General features: G+C 41.4%; 1 protein-coding gene across 1 annotated transcript in view; it reads right to left on the bottom strand.

Annotated features, from left to right (window-relative positions):
- LRRC8C (leucine rich repeat containing 8 VRAC subunit C) overlaps nt 1–16,638 on the bottom strand; it is a 75,482-nt gene extending 58,844 nt beyond the window's left edge. The window contains exon 1 of the mRNA XM_039221837.1: nt 16,442–16,638. The gene's annotated coding sequence lies outside the window, so the exon portion shown is untranslated. The remainder of the gene's footprint in view (nt 1–16,441) is intronic.
- Nucleotides 16,639–17,114: the final 476 nt, after the last annotated feature.

The following is a 17,114-nucleotide window of genomic DNA, read 5'->3' on the forward strand; positions in this document are numbered from 1 at the left end:
TGTCTCCTTCTCTCTGCCCCTCCCCTGCTCATGCTCTGTCTCTCAAAAATTAATAAATGTTAAAAAAATGAAAAAGAAAGGCCAGTTTTTTTCAAATCAACCATCTCTAATTCCATGTGTTACCTGTCCTTGTTGCATGGATACACTGAAGCAAAACACCACAAAAATGCCAATCTGCCCCAGTTCTTGAAGAAGGTATCTGCAAATGCAGAAGTCTCGGGTGTGCAAATCCGCTAGGTCCTCCATAGGCTCTGTGGCTCCTGAAGCTTACTCAGCACCTAGCATCTCTGCAGTAGGATGCCGAGTTTTAGGAAAATCTTGAGTTTAAGGAAATCTTAATGATAATGATAACGATAAGGTCAACTGAGTAGCTGACCTTAAGAACAAAGGCCCAACCCTACACCTTCGGGTGTTTAGACCTGCTAGTGTGAAGACCACAGAACTTTGGGAAGGCTGTTCATCTGACTGCCGCCATCTGTGAACACAGCTGCCTTTCTGGGGTCTACAGCATGGTCAGCTGCTGTGCCCCTCTGCTCCTTGTGTCCTCAGCTATACGACGGCAGTACCATGGTGGGAGAGGTCACTTACTGTCTTCCAATATCCAGTCTCTCCTTTTTACATAGTAGAGAAGTTCCCGTTCCAGCCCCCTTGCCGGCAGGGGTGACCATGTGACTTAGTTCTAGCTAGTGAAATAGAAAGAGGAAAAATATGCTCAATTCTGAGTTGTGTCCTTAAAAGCAAGGAGTTTACCCTCAACATACCCTCTTCCCCTCTCTTCTGAGCTGGGATGAAGGCTTGGTACTGACGATGCTCAACCAGGCCAGTGAGGGATACGCGATAGCAAGAGCGGAGGATCAAAATATGTGGAGGATGAACTGTTGACATCACAGACCCACATGACTGTGTCCCCACTAGTATGGGAAAGAATGTCCTTCCTTGTTAAAGTCATATTAGGGATGGAGGAGCAGAGACTCTGACAGCACATGCACTCGTAACTTAACTCTTTAGCCGCATGTGGCCCTGCTCACACTGGAGGGGTGAACGCGTGCCACCTGGGAAGGATGAGAAGCCATAGGATACACAAGGCACATTTTCCAGGCACAGACTTTACTCGGTCATTTTGGATGAAAAGAAAGTGTTACACTGAAACCAACAAGGGTGTGGTGTAATGTGCGTTTTAGAGTTAAAATTAACATATTAAATAAAATTTGGCACTTCAAACAGAATGCTTTGGCTCTATTCCAGATTTCTGAAATAAGCTGACATTCTGAAAGTCTAATTTTTGAAAGTCTCTTCTATCCCAAGGGATGCTCTGATGGAAAGTATGAAGACCATTAGTTGTAGCAAGAACATCAGATTGGAAGTTCAAGGTTCTAGACCAAATTCTACTTTTGACTATACTGTATTAGACTGCCCTGGTGCTTGTTACAATAATAAAACTGAGCCACACGCCTATGTGTTCAGCCAATAAACACTATTACACACACACACACACACACACACACACACACACACACACACTACTGGGTTGCTCGGGGGATAAAGATGATGTAGACATGATCTTGAAAGGCAGTGAGATGCGAGGTATTGTAATCCTGGAGCAATGGCATCTAAGTGGAAGCCTTCCAGAAAAAGGCTGCTTACCATCTTAACACCTATTGTGAAGCTCTTGGGTGGAAAAATTCTACAATTCACAAAATACTCCTAAACAGCTTTCTATGCTTCATTATTATATATGAACACACTATTATAGATTACCAGCCATCTGGGGAATGTCTCCGACCCTGAAGACAAATCTAAACAAACACGTAATCGAGTGAATGAACAAAGAGAAAAACAAAAAGCAGGAGAAACACACAAAGCAGATAGTAACAGATCACATTTAACAGACTCCAACTTATATTTAATATTCTCAGAGCGCTAGCAGAAGATACTGTGTCCATAAAATAAACACATCAGAAGAAACTTGGAAATTAAAAATAAGATAATAAAAATGTCAACCTAAGGGTTAGATTGTAATGTTGAGAAAATTCACTGTAAAGTCAAAAAGGCAAAGGGAAGAAAAAATAAAAATATAGATTCCAGATCTGATAGCTGAAAACTGAAATCTTATTTGTAAAGAGTAAAAAGATAAAATGAGCAGGGAATTATTGCAAGAAAAACTTCCCAAACTGCAGGATATGAGACTCAATATTATAAAAGGCTGACTAAAGTGTCCAGCACAATGAATGCATATAAACACCTGTGCCATCATGAGGTTTCAGAACTTAGGTATAAAGATCCTAAAAGCTTCTGTGGGAGAGGAGGTTAGAGGATTACATACAAAGATAGAAAACTCAGACCAGCATTAGAATTTTCAGTGACAACGTTGATTACCAGAAGAGAATGGTTAAAAAAAAAAACTTTTAGAATTTTTAGTGAAATTGTTTTTTGTTGTTTTGAATGCAGGGCTTGAACTCATGGCCCTGAGATTAAGACCTGAGCTGAGATCAAGAGTCCAATGCTTAACTGACTGAGCCACCTGGTGCCCCCAAAAGTAATTGTTAATTTAGAGTTCTGTATCCAGCCAAACTACTTTTCAATTCTGAGAGAGAATAAATAATAGATTTTGGAAACTGAAAGGTTCAGAAAACTTAACTTGCACTCACATGTGCAATTTAAGAAACAAAACAGATGAACATAGGGGTAGGAGAAATAAAAACAGAGACCCAAACAATAAGAGACTCTTAATTATAAAGAACAAATGGAGGGAGGTGCATGGGGGATGGGCAAGATGGGTGATGGGTATAAAGGAGGCACTTGTGATGTGCACTGGGTGTTGTATGTAAGTCACTAAATTCTACTCCTGAAACCAGTATTACCCTATATGTCAACTAGCATTTAAGTAATAACTTGAAACAAACAAACAGGTAAAGTACTGAGGGATGTAAAGGTAATTAAAAAATCCCTCTCTTGAAGCCCAGACTTAAATATCCAGCTGCAGACCTGACATTTACAACTGGATGTTTAATAGGCATTTCAAAAATCAATAAGTCTAGGGGCGCCTGGGTGGCTCAGTCGGTTAAGTGTCCGCCTTTAGCTCAGGTCATGATCTCACGGTTTGTGGGTTCGAGCCCCACATCAGGCTCTGTGCTGACAGCTAGCTCAGAGCCTGAAGCCTGCTTTGGATTCTGTATCTCCCTCTCTCTCTGACCCTCCCCTGCTCACACTGTCTCTCTCTCTCTCTCTCAGAAATAAATAAAACATTAAAAAAATTTTTTAAAAATCAGTAAGTCTAAAACAGAATCCTTCATTTCATCCCCAAGTCTGTCTTCCCACAATCTTCTACATTTCAGTTCCTCTGGTCCAAAACCTAGAATTCTGACTTTATTCTCTCAAATCCAGGTCCATTGTGTCTACAAACCTATTGGGTCCACCTCTCTACTATCTCCAGAAGAGAACCATTTTTCATTACATCTATTGCCAGGACCTGAGCCACCAGCGTACCTTGTGGGTTTACTGCAACAGCTTCCTCATAGCCCCCATGCTTGCCTGCTTGCCTCCTATAATCTAGTCTCTTCTCTGTGCCTGTTTCTCAAAGTGTGCCTTTTCAGGAAATCAGTGAGTTCAAAGAATACTACGCATTATCTGCCTTTTTAATTCTCATTTTCTCGCGAGTATACAGGGGAGTTTTCTAGAAGCTACATGACATGTCATAGTGAACAGACTGAATGCCAGACACAACAGACCTGAATTTGAGAGAATAAAGTCAGAAATCAGAATTTCCTGAATGAGGAAATTGTAAAAATGTAAACACTGTCATTTTCTCTTTTCTGGGTGAAAATGTAGTTATTTTCATTAAAAAATGCTCTCTGTGTTAACATGTAGTGGCTTTATTGTTATTTTAAAATAAAAACTTAGTTTTAAATTCCTAATACAGAAAATATCTACAGATATAAGCCATTAATATGTAGTGGCTTTATTGTTATTTTAAAATAAAAACTTAGTTTTAAATTCCTAATATGGGAAATATCTACAGATATAAGCCCAAAAAGCTCTTTGGGGGTCTTCAATAATTTTTTAAGAGTGAAAGGCCCCAAGGCCAAAAAATTGGCTAAGGCTTCTCTACACTGCCGCCAGAGTGATCCCTTGAAAAGTCAAGTCAGATTTTGACCCTCGTTTCCTCACAGTCCTCTAACGGCTGGCTCCTTTTTTCAGTCAGAGTAGAAGTGGACAAAAACAAAATCTTAAAAAAAGGGGAAGGGTGGTGCTGGGGCATCTGGGTGGCTCAGTGGGTTGAGTGTCATGACCGGCTCAGGTCATGATCTCGCAGTTGTTGAGTTCGAGCCTCACATGGGGCTGGCTGCTGTCAGTTTGTCTGTACAAAGCCTGCTTCAGATCCTCTGTCCCCCTCACTCTATCCCTCCCTCTCTTGCACTCTCCCCAAAATAGATAAATATTTTAAAAAGGGGAGGGTGCTTGGCTGGCTCAGGTGTTGGAGCATGTGACTCTTGATCTCTGGGTTCTGAGTTCGAGCCCTACATTGGGTGTAGAGATTACTTAAAAATAAAAAACATTTTTTTAAAGAAATGGGCAAGACACTCCACGAACCTACAACATCCTTGCTTAATAACTACTATTCTCCCCCTTGCTCAGTGCCCTCCTCTCACTCTGGCCTTCTTGCTGCTCCTCTTTTCTATCTGCTGCTCCCTCTGCCTGGATTATGCTTTCCTCAGATATGGATGGCTCCCTCCCCGAGTCCAGGTCTTTGCCTTCTGGGAGATATTTTTAATTGTTTCCTTTTCCAGATAATTCAATACATGCAAACATTTCCTTGTCCCCCTGTGGTAGTACTACCCTTTACCATGCCTATTTGTTTACCTTACCCCCTCTGCCACAGAGTAAATCCTCTGGGATAATGGCTGGTTTTTAATCTCCTCAAAGGATAGCAGATCTGGTGGTCTGCACCCAGTATGCTCTTAAATGAAAAATACGTGATCTCAAGGGATTATTTCAGGCAAGACCATATTCAACCCATGACAGACAGCCCCGACGATACCTTATTTTTGAAGAATCTTAAACACCTAACCTCTATGAAAATTCGTGTAAAGGCTGATGTCTTGATGTCATCCTCATGCCACAGATTACATTTTTACCTGTTCTGAGAAGAGATATATAATCACTCTTCACACTCAGTTGGAGACCTCTTTGTGCCTTTGGAAGTAATTGTTAACATTTCTCCTTGTCCTCTTCATCTTAGCTGAAATATCCCAATTCTTTTCATTTTTTCCACATAGATTCAGTTTTTCAATGCTTTAATTTAATCCTGTGATGGTCTTCTGACTTCCTTCCAAATTTTTCATCTTCCTATTTATTTGTACAGTCCTAAATTAAACAGTAAGAGCTAGTGTGGCGTCAGAGGTTCCTAGAGTCTACTTTTCTTTTACTGCATCCCTGGGTATGCTTTTAAAATATATAATACATTGCCTTGTAAAAGAAAAATTGTTCCTAATCTGTTTGTCTGATATAATTTGGAACCTCCTCCCGGAAAGAAATGTGCTTTTGACACAACGCTTAAGTAGTTGAGTCTCATGAACTTTAATGACATTAAGACTTGTTCTGGGAAATTAGTTACCACCCACACAGCTGACCGGCTGTCAACCAAGTTTAGTGGCCTTTAACACATATTATTTTCTTTTGATGTTGAATCAAATGCTTTTCTAACCATTCTCTTCTCCCATAAAATGTCCCTACCAAGAGCAAATCTTTAAAGTAGCCTATGAGAGAGCTTTTCCCCTACAAGAAGTTTGTTACATACTAACAATGAAGTTGTCTTTTTTTTTTTTTTTTTTTTTTGGCAAATGCAGGGATAAGTGATCTTGTTCTATAAAGGAAGAGATAGTAAATATTTAGGCTTTTCGGGTCACATATAGTCTGTGTTGCATATTCTTTTTTTAAAAAAATTTTAAACAACCTTTCCAAAACATAAAAACTAATTTCAGCAAGTGAGCCAGATAAAAACAGGTTGCAGACCCAAACCACATGGGTCACAGTTTGCCATCTCCTAGTGTAATGGTTCTTGAAGTTTCGATGGAGACTGACTCATCTCAAAAGAGGCAGAGCTGTGGGCAGCCTCTGGATCAAGGACCTTTGAGGCAAGTATGCTGTTGAGATCCTGTATGTTTCTCTTCCTGAGCCTTGGAATTTCTGCTGCAATATGGCAATTTGAGCACTTCAGTGTCAAAGTCTAACGGCCATCCAAAAGGATTCTTATCCTACTAGGCTTAGATGACTTGCCACCCAAGTTAAGAGCCTGGAGAGCACTTTGGGCCCTAAGAATTGCCTGCAGTTGGGGTTGAAGTTAAAATAGAACTTTTCCCTAGAGTGAGGTTAGAGAGGTATACTGAAATCTGAGCAACACAAAGGATTCCCAAGAAGAGAAGTCAAGTGTAGAACCCAAAATTTCTATCTCATTTTTGAAGTTTGAGGATTTCTATGGCCAGTGGTTTGTATTTGACACATTCCATGGCTGAATGTCTGTTATTTTACTAAGAAACAATCAAAGTCCTTAGTAAGAAAGTTTAGGGTGAGCAAAAGTATGTACTGTTAAGAAACAAAGTATCCAAAACTTAACACGTGAGACAAAGAGAAGGCAGTACAACCTTTCAATGCAATATTGAAGAACTATTTAACTGGCGCATCCAAAGGTTATTTAGGGAGTATACCTTTCTTTGACTTGCTAATTATTACTGATTAAATTCCAGACTTGCATATTTTGTCCAGTAGAAAAAAACAAACCAACAAACACGGTTGTTGTTGTTTTTTTTATAGCCCTGAAGGATTCTACCTAGTTTTTGTATCTAACTGAGAAATGTTATTCTAACATTCTTTTTTCAGACAGTTCCTTGAATGCTCTCTGAACCAGTTGGCTTCTTTATTAAGAACCTGAATAAATCCTTGACATGTTCGTTCTATATTAAGAGTCATGTTCAACTTTTTGAAAATTATCCTTTGACAACATTCACAGAAGCCTTATTTTGTGTTTTGCTTGCAGTGGGTTTGTGCATATATTTACATTTGTCTAACAGTTAAAACTGCATGTAGGAATTTATTCGGGGGTTTTCTGTTCATTTGCCTGTATCTGGAAGTGGTTATTTATAGTGTTCTGCTTTTATGGTGAGTCCTTTGGGCCCCTGCTAGGCGTTAGCTTCCCACTTGCTCAGAACACCTCTAAGAATGAAGGTTCAGTGGTTGCAGGAGTTGTCTTTTGTGTGTTACAACACAAATAGATTCACTTTGAAAGGAAGGGAAGTGGGAAATGTCTGGGTGATTTTACAATGGGGTGAAGAGAAAAGGTTAGGGAGAATTTCTGCCAGGTCTTGGTCTGATGGTGAATTAAAAGAATAGTACTAAACAGACTGAAACAGATTCAAGTTACCAAGATAGCCTCCCCATCACCACCCCAGGCAAAAGAGTAGTGCCTGAAAAAAATGTTAACCAATGAGAGGTATTTTACTTTTATAAGTGACTTTCCCTCTTTTCAGAGGGAAACTAACAAGACTGAAGACTTTCAAATGAATGGAGTTCACATTTTTTAGGCAGAAGCTAATAAACACTTACATACTTCCATTCTAAGGGAATATGAAAAATATCCCCCTCCACCCTACAATAAAAAGAGGAAAATATGCACAAAAGGAAAGTTTGGCGTTAATGGGTGGTGTCCCGGTCACTAAGGATAAGGAACCAGAAAATATACAAATAGTTACGTAGTCAGCCTTCAGCAGGCCTTTTTATATTTCTTAACCAGAACTGTTATTCCAAGTCAACTGTGGTTGACTTATATTAAAATTCAAAGCTCAATAGATGTTTCTGATGACAAATACTTAGACAAATTAAACTATTTTATTAATTTTCATGAAAAAGACAGTTAAATGTTTTAGCTCTGATTTTATTCTAATTTGGGATATGATGCAAAAATTATACTCATTTACACCAAGCTCACTTACATCAAAATTTTACACACAGACTTACATACAACCCAGCAATTCTGTTTCTACATGCATCTATCCAATAGAGAAATGAAAACATATGTCCACACAGAAACTTGTATATGAACATTCACAGAAGCATTATTTCTCATAACCACCTAAATGTCCACCAACTGATAAATGGATAAAGAAAATATGGTATATCTATACAACAAAATATTATTTGGCAGTTCAAAGGCAAGGACTATTAATAGATATTACAACATGGATATACCTCAAATATATGCTAAGTGAAAGAAGACAGTCACAAAAGATCGTATATTATAGGATACCATTTATATGAGTGTCTGAAATAGGCAAATGTATAGATGCAGAAAATAGATTGGTGGCTTCCTACAGCTTGGGAGGAGGAGAAGTGGGAGGGCATCGTGGGGAGTGATAGCCAATGGGTATAGGTTTCTTTTTGGAGCGATAAAAATGTTGTAAAATTAGATTATTGTGAGGAATTCTGTAACTACTAAAAACCACTGAATTATATACTTTAAACAAGTGTTCCAGTATGTAACTTATATCTCAATCAAGTTCTTAAAGTGTATTTTAGCTTATGCATGACTGATCTGCTCTCTGATAAGACATACATTTAATTGGAAGTTACTAAATTCCTTGTATTTATCTCATAGATCAGATAATTTTACACTAAAAATTTAAGTGCTTGTAGATATGTTCAAAATTGAATTACAACCAGTGTCTGTTTCTTTAACGATGGTTGTAAATTTTAGGCAATGCTACAATAACATGAAACAATGGATGTTGTTTTTCTTTAATATATATATAAGGTTTTTTTTTTAATGTTTGTTTATTTTTGAGAGAGGCAGAATGTGAGTGGGGGAGGGGCATAGAGAGGGAGACACAGAATCTGAAGCAGGCTCTAGGCTCTGAGCTGTCAGCACAGAGCCCGACATGGGGCTTGAACTCAGGAACCACGAGATCATGACCTGAGCCGAAGTTGGACACTTAACCGACTGAGCCACCCAGGCACCCCAGTATATTTTTAATATAAATAGTGATTATACTATTTTTAAATGGCAATGTAAATTGTAATTCAAGATAGTTAATTCTAAGGCTTAGGACTAATATTAAAATTCCATAATGTATAAGGGGCACCTGGGTGGCTCAGTCGGTTAAGTGTCTGACTCTTGATTTTGGCTCAGGTCATGATCTCACCGTTGATGAGATCAAGCATGAAGCCTGCCTGGGATTCTCTCTCTGCCCTCCCTTTCCCTGTATGCACACATGTGCTCTCTCTCAAAATAAACATACATTAAAAACAATTAGGTAATGAATAATCTTTGACAAAATACTATCATGTGATAGTTTAAATTTATATATCATATATACAAAAAAATTTATTCTTCATAACACTCAAATAATGATTATAAACATTGCTTTATAACATGCTTTATAAAATTAATTTTATCTCAAAAAGTAAAGTTTGCCATTTTAAATTCTGTCATCCCCATTGCTTAGCTTGTTATGATAAATAACATGTACTGAGATAAAATCATTTTTTTAAAAGAGCATAATAGATAACTGGTAACTGAGAAAGAAAAATTATTACTTTTTAAATTTTATTTATTTGTGAGGGAGGGGGCAGAGACAGAGGGAGAGAGAAAGAATACCAAGCAGGCTTCATGTTCAATCATGAGATCATGACCTGAACCAAAATCAAGAGTCAGATGCTTAACTGACTGAGCCACCCAGGTGCCTTGAAAGAAAAATTATTTTTGAGATGACCTTTTCTCAGTATGAAACTGTAAAATCATTTACTTATGTATCCTAACCAGATAGCAAGCTATGTTTTTCTTCATCCAGCCCAATATATTATTTCAAAAGGGGAAATTAGCTTATTTTGCTTTTGTACTGCTTTCTGGTATTCCAAAATTATAAATAACTGAAAGCATCCACGCAGAATAATAAGAGATTCCTGGCCTCTAGGGACATTAAAATTCTGACATGTTTTATAACTTTGTGATTTAGTTGTTAATAAATACGACTGCCAACAATATGGTTTCTCTTATCATTGAGCATCTATATTCTTATCTGACATTTTGCAATGTTCTATTAAGACTATGTTCCAAATGTGAAGCTATAAAGAAAGGAGATTTTTTATACTCAGGACATATTTGATACACACTAGACAGTATCTAGGTAGCATCAAAGATTTGTTCCCTCTCCTACAGTCCAGATTATGGCATTCATAAATAATAGAGATGCTAGAAATCATTAGCTCTAATTGATTTGCTCCCTAATTCCTTAATTAGGTCAACAGTAGGATGCTCTGTTTATTGCAATCACATTATGGGGAAAGCTATCAAGTGAAAAAAAAGTCAATAGGTAAAATGTTATTTTAAAATTTTTTTTTAAATTTTAGAGACAGAGTGAGTGTGAGTGAGGGAGAGGAAAAAAGGGAGGGAGAGAGGGAGAGAGAGAAAGAGAGAGAATCTCAAGCAGACTCCATGTTCAGCATGGAGCTCAACTTGGAGCTCGATCCCACAACTCTAGGATCATGACCTGAGTGGAACTTAAGAGTCAGCCAACTAAGACACCCAAGCATCCCAACAGGTAACATGTTATTAATGTGATTATATTGTTAGATACACTCTCAGGAAAGTAAAATCATCTACATGTTTATGTACAAGAGCTGACTGAAAGAGTGATGGACAACATATTTACTTCTAAGCTTTTTTGGTAAATTTTAAATACCCACAATTCATTAGTGATTAGTGAGGCATTTATTATTAGTTGTTGCTTTGTGGATTCCTTAGATTATGGAATTCTGTCTTCTTTATTTTCTGTTTTTATTTTTTATTTTGAGAGAAAGAGAGTGTGAACAGGGGAGGGGAAGAGGGAGGAGGAGAAAAAGAGAGAGAGAGAAAGAGAGAGAGAATCCCAAGCAGGCTCCTCACGGTCTATGCAGAGCCCAATACTGGGCTCAAACTCATAAACCTTGAGATCATGACCTGAGCTGAAGTCAAGAGTCAGACACTTAACTGACTGAGCCACCCAGGTGCCCCCGGAATCCTAATTTCTAATCACAAAATTTATAGGGAGAGATATTTTTGCTACGTCCTTTCCAATCTTTATGTCTTAATTTTTTTCATCACTATTGCATTTGCTGGCCTCCTGTATGACATGGAGTGGGGATAAGACTTGTCCTTGGAAACTAGCTACCCAGTGACCCAGTTAACTGTTGACTGTAAGTCAAGAGTCTAGTAACCTTTAACCCACATTTTTTATCTGGTCTCACAATGATATCTGACCCTCCATTACTTTTATAAGATAGCCCAAGTAAGAATGAATTTTCAACCTTACATACCAGAAACCTTTTATATGTCAGACTGAAACAAAATGTTAACATACACACTATTCTAAATACTGGTGATACAGACATGAACATACCCAAACAAAACTCTAGTATATTTGTATGGTAGGCTTGTTTATTGTTCTTCAAGATATAATTCTATACTTTCCTTAAGTAAATTTTATTGCTTAGTTTTGACTATTTCCTTTCATTTTACTTTCATGTAATTTGGCCAACCTCATTTCCAAACCTTGCTTCAACACCAAGCCACTCTACCCACCATGGAGTCTTTTAAAGAAATATCAGATTCATGTTTTCTGTTATGCCACCTAGACTCGTAGATAAAATACCTAAATCCTCAACTCAGATCCAAACCCTAGATGTACTTCCAGCAGCTAGCTCCTTGGCTTTAACCATTCTCTGGTTACACAGATCCACATAGCTTTGCATGAACTACAAAGTTGTGTATGCTGGGCAGTATTTCCTAACTTTGCAGATAATAATATTATCCTGGACCTAAGGTCAAGGGAAGTCATACAAACTAGCCTGGCAGTGTTTTCCTAAAGAAGCTATTTTCAGGGCGCCTGGGTGGCTCAGTCGGTTAAGCATCCGACTTTGGCTGAGTTCATGATCTCGCAGTTTGTGGGTTTGAGCCCCATATTGGGCTCTGTGCTGACAGCTCGGAGCCTGGAGACTGCTTCAGATTCTATGTCTCCCTCTCTCTCTGCCCCTCCGCTGCTTCTGCTCTGTCTCTCAACAATAAATAAATGTTTAAAAAAAAAAAAGCTACTCTCATAGTTCTTTTGAAAAAATCAGGGTGTTATTAGCTTAATAATCCTCTATAAATTTTTCCAGAAGTTGGATTATATTTTTCCCATTTCAAAAAAAAAAAAAAGATATTTGAACCAGCTTCTAATTTTCTTAAGCCTCAACAATATTTAAAAAAGACTACTTAATAATTTTTATTGATCTGACAGGTCTTCAAATATACAGAACAAACTCAGAGGACTCATGGGTTTTCCTATATTTAGTTTATTTAATGACATTTGCCCAGGATTTGTTTTGGTGTCCTGACTTCATATTTTATATAATATTTGCTCCTAATTTCCAATCACATATAGAAATATTTCCATATACATATTTCATGATCCTATTAAGAAGGATAACTTCTAGTTACACTATCAAATTCCATAATCAGAATTTAAAATAATAGAAAGGGAAAAGGATACACCACAGCCGGTAGGTTAGAAATGTCACTGTCACATATACCATTAGATATTTATCCTGTGACTATATCTTGAGCAGCTACATCCCAGGCACTGTGCAGGTGATGCGGATTCAGACGTGCACAAGGCAGATGTGGCCTCTGCCCTGAGGGAAGTTTCAGCGCAGCTCCAAAAATCAAAGAGAAAAGATGTTGAAAAATAAATATATTACTGGAGGTTTGAGGGAGAAGGAAAAAGCACACTATAGTTAAAGCAAATGCTACAGGTGACACAGATGAGTTTGAGGGGAAGGGAGCATGCAAGGCTGAGGAGCTCCAGATGCTGAAAGAAGTCAGTATACAAAGAAGCCAAGCTCCTCTAATGCTTGTGGCTTCTGAGATCAAACACCAGAAGTCCAGCCTATGTTCCCCAGGGAACTGGAGCCAAGAACAGAACATGAAAAGCTAAGAATGACTTCAGAGCCCCACTCTCTGGTGAGATCATGACCTGAGCTGAAATCAAGAGTTGGACACTTAACCGACAGAGTCACCTAGGTGCCCTAAACTGAGAAAGGATTTAAAATGGGAGGTATATGAGCTCAGGAAGGAGGTAGCATTTAGGCTGGGCCTTGAAGAAGATACAGCTAGTAGAGATCTGGTCAAGGGTGAGGTACGTGGTAGGAAGATACTGGGATTGTCATGGTCCCTGGAGTGATAAGCAAGGCTGAGAAATCAGGAGAGGCAGAAAACAGGAAAGTGTGTTTGCCAAAAATTACAAATTCCAACTCACTGAAATATGGCTAGTGAAGTTCTAAAAAAAAAAATATGCAGAGTGGAGCAAAGGAAAAACTACATTAGGTGAGCAAATGTTTTTAAGTCAGGACTACAAAAAAGGATATAATTCAAAAGTTAAAGATGCTAAACACAGGATTAGACGTTTGTATGAAGAATGAATCGCTGATAGCAATGACTCATCGCTATGTGCATGTGAACTCTACATGGAATGAAATACAGCAGCTTCAATCAGTGCTAGGATACAGGGGTGTTAATCCTTACCACTTTCTCAACAGCTACCAGGTGACAGGAGCTGTCCTTTACATGGATTGCTACACTTAGTCCACAAAATAATCCAATTAAGTGGGTTTTATTAACCACATTATATACAAGGAAACTGGGGCTCAGAAAAGTTCCACAGCATGAATGAGTTTACATTCCTCCTGGACAGTAGAGCCAACATTTGAGCAGCTTTTCCCATCTTGAAGCCGCACTCTTTCCCCCAAGCCAATGGGGGACTGATTGAGACTGATTTATATTTTAAGAGAAATTAAGTGGATTCAAGGATACTTCCATAGTAATGTCACCCTCACTGGTTGTGAGTTCATTTCATTTTGCACTTTATATAGTGATCTAGGACTAGAGCTACAGTCTGCACTTCAGGGACTGAGAATGTACTGCAGCCTATCTGAGAACATCACTGTCAAGTGGATGAGAACAGCTGATGAAAAAGAGTAAAATGTTTCATTAAGTTCTTAAGCAGTCATGTAACAGAGATCAATGGCAAGAACACAGGTTTGAGAAACAGATGGCCCTGATTCCAAATATGAAGGCTGCTATATACTAGTTACATGGAAAACCACAGACAGGTGATTTTACTTCTTCAATCATGTAGTTATTATGGCACATTAACAGTAAATTTTTGTAGAAAAAAGAAAGGCTGCTTTGGATAACAGAAAAGTACATCATTAAGGCTAAGGAGGGTTGGCTTCCTTCTGGCAGCAAGTTAGCTGTCTGGTCTTGGGCAGGTCACATACTCTGACTCTCTTCTGTAAAATAGAGACAGTCACCTTCTCCCTAAGTATTTATTGTAAGAATCTGAGTATAATGTATGTTAGGCATCTAGAGCAGCTAGACTATATTATATAACAATGTGCCATATTAAATCATTAATACAATGCTTGGAAAAGTATGTATAACTTCCCACCCCATTTATTTTTAAACCTAGGCTGTATTATATTGTTACTGGTGACTATAAGTTAAAAATGCTGCAGACTATTGGAAAATCATAAAAACAATTTGGTAAAAATTAGGCACATTAGGAATTTTAAAAATTGCTAACTTTGTATTGTTTTAAAAAGATAAACTTCCCATAAGTGGAAAATCATTCATTCAACCCCCCGACTGAAAGCATTCCCTTCTAAAACATGCCATTAAACAAAGTACTTAGTCAATCTGGGAAATAAGAGACTAGTGCCATTAATAAAGACTTTGATAAGTTTGTTACTAAGAAAATTGTTCCATATGCTTGCTATCTGATACCACTGTTAAATTGGTAGGCCTGATCTGTGGTCTATCCATCACATGAGACATCAAAACACATCTATCCTTGCAAAGCTGGTCTCCCACCCCTCGAAGCAAACAAACAAACTGACCTCAAGACAGGATTTAAACGAATCATCCAAAGTAAATCGGGGTTACACTCCTGGTCTTCACTATTTAAGCCAGTCAGAAAAAAATGCAAATGCTATAGATTAGAGTTGTATACATCTGTGTTCACATATCCAACACACGGTTTATGAATCTGAGCAAATGTGGGGAAATTCAACTTACGTTTTGGGTTTACTGAAGTCATTAAAAAATAAAGAAAAAAAATGTATACCCGTATAAGGGTGATTGGTTCCAGTGATTCTGCAGTGTTGTGCCAAACAAGAGGGTTACCATCACTTGGCCTCCTCTCCCATCTAGATGCCATTTTCCTAACTTGTCTATGAAAGTAACCTCGTGGAAACCACGCCATACCTGTCTGGAAATGTGCCCATTGGTTGAGGCTCCATTTCTTACCTTACAAGAGGTATGTGACTACTTCCGCCCCCAAAAAGCTGCGATGTAGAAGGTCACTCAAGCCTCCCTTTGCCCAGCACTAGCACTCCCACAAAGATTGGCTCTTTTTTCGTTTTGTTTCTACTTTAAGGAGGATGGGGACTTGCAGGTGTTTTCCTAACTGGTTTGCTGAGAGTTTCAAATCCTTAAAAAGAATCTGAAAGAATCTGAAACCAAGTGAAGTTTGGGCTTCACACTCTGAAATCTCCGTCCTGGGATGTGGGCTGGGTGTCTGTGGTTATTCAGAGCTAGGTAAGGTGTGAGCGTTGGAAGGAACTATAATCTGATGTACACCGGCAGACGTAAGGTGGGGGAGGAAAGAACTGGCTGAGCAGAAAAGAAAGGAATTAGAGTCTGCAGAGCACATCCTAAGGTTCTGGTGTTGCTAACTCCATCCCCGACCACCTCGCTGCTGGGAGCCAGCTGGGAGGGGAAGGACCGGCGACCCTGGGTTTGGTCTCAACCGCCGGCCTAGACACCTGGCCCTCCGGATCCGGCCGAATCCTCTCTCCCCTCCGGTTTCGCAAAGGGGCAGACACCGCGCTCGCGTTGGACACCATCAGATCGCGCTCTCCCTGAAAGTGCTAACTTCAGGGGCTCGGGGAGAGCAGACCAGAAGGGCCGGGCTGTGGGGTCTCAGGAGGCGTTCAGGTAGGGAAGAAGGACGTCCGCCCCGGCGGTGGCCGCCTCGCCTCCCCGTCCTCCACCCCCGGCGCCCCCACCCCCCACCAAGTCCGCAGGACCCGCGGCGGCCGCGCGGTGCTCGGCGCCAGGCTGGGGTCCCCGGCCCCGCCGCCGGGGCTGGCGTGGGGTGGGTGGGGTAGGGGCTGGCGGGTCCCCGAGCCCTAGCAGCCGGTGGCTCCGCGGACCACACACCGGGGCAGGCGACCACATTGCGCCCGCCCGAGAGCGGGAGCAGGCAGGGACGCGAGCGAGGCGGGGCGAGCGGCGGCTCCCGCGCACCTAGCGGACCGAGCCCCGCGGTCCCCGGCGGGCCGTCCCTCTCCATCCCTCCGCGGTCCCCGCCCTTACCTCTGGGCGCGAGGGTGCCGGCGGGGAGGGCGCTGGGGAGCGGCGAGCGGTCTCCCGGGCGGGCTCAGCGGCGGCCGGCGGCAGCGGGGTCGTCGGCGGGGCCGCTGCTCGGGGCGAGTGGCGCCCGGGGCACTGCGGCCGCGGCCACGGCGGCGCCTTCCTCCTCGTCCGGTTCGCGGGCTCCGAGCCGGGACGCAGCTACCGCCCCAGCCCCGCAGCCCTCCTCCCCTCCGCCTCCCCGGCCGCGGACGGAGCCGCCTCCAGCGCCGCCCCGCGCGCAGCCGGGCCAGCGGCAGCCAGCGCCGCCCAGCGCCCGGCCCCGGGGTCGCCGCCGCCGCCGCCGCCGCCGCCGCCCGCCCCGCGGTCCCAGCCCCGCTGTGACGCAGGCCGCCGTGCCCGGGAACTTCCTCCCCTGCGGAGACCACCCCGCGCCCGGACTGGTCGGCGAGGCTGCCGCCGGCCGCCGGAGGCTTCCTTCTGTAGGTGGAACGCGAACCCTCCCGCGCTCTCCGGCGGGGCCGCTCCGGCCTTCGAGGCGGCCACCTGGCGGCCTCTGCCTGGGCAGCGGGCTGCGTCTGCTACCTCCCCCATCCCTAACTGGGCGCGGAAAACCGAGGCTCCTCTGCGCTCTGCGGCCACTCCACTGCCGCAGCTCCTCCCATGGGTGTTCGAG

This window comes from Hyaena hyaena, unplaced genomic scaffold, assembly GCF_003009895.1.
Source record: "Hyaena hyaena isolate Hyena2069 unplaced genomic scaffold, ASM300989v1 scaffold_1025, whole genome shotgun sequence".
Lineage (NCBI taxonomy): Eukaryota > Metazoa > Chordata > Mammalia > Carnivora > Hyaenidae > Hyaena > Hyaena hyaena.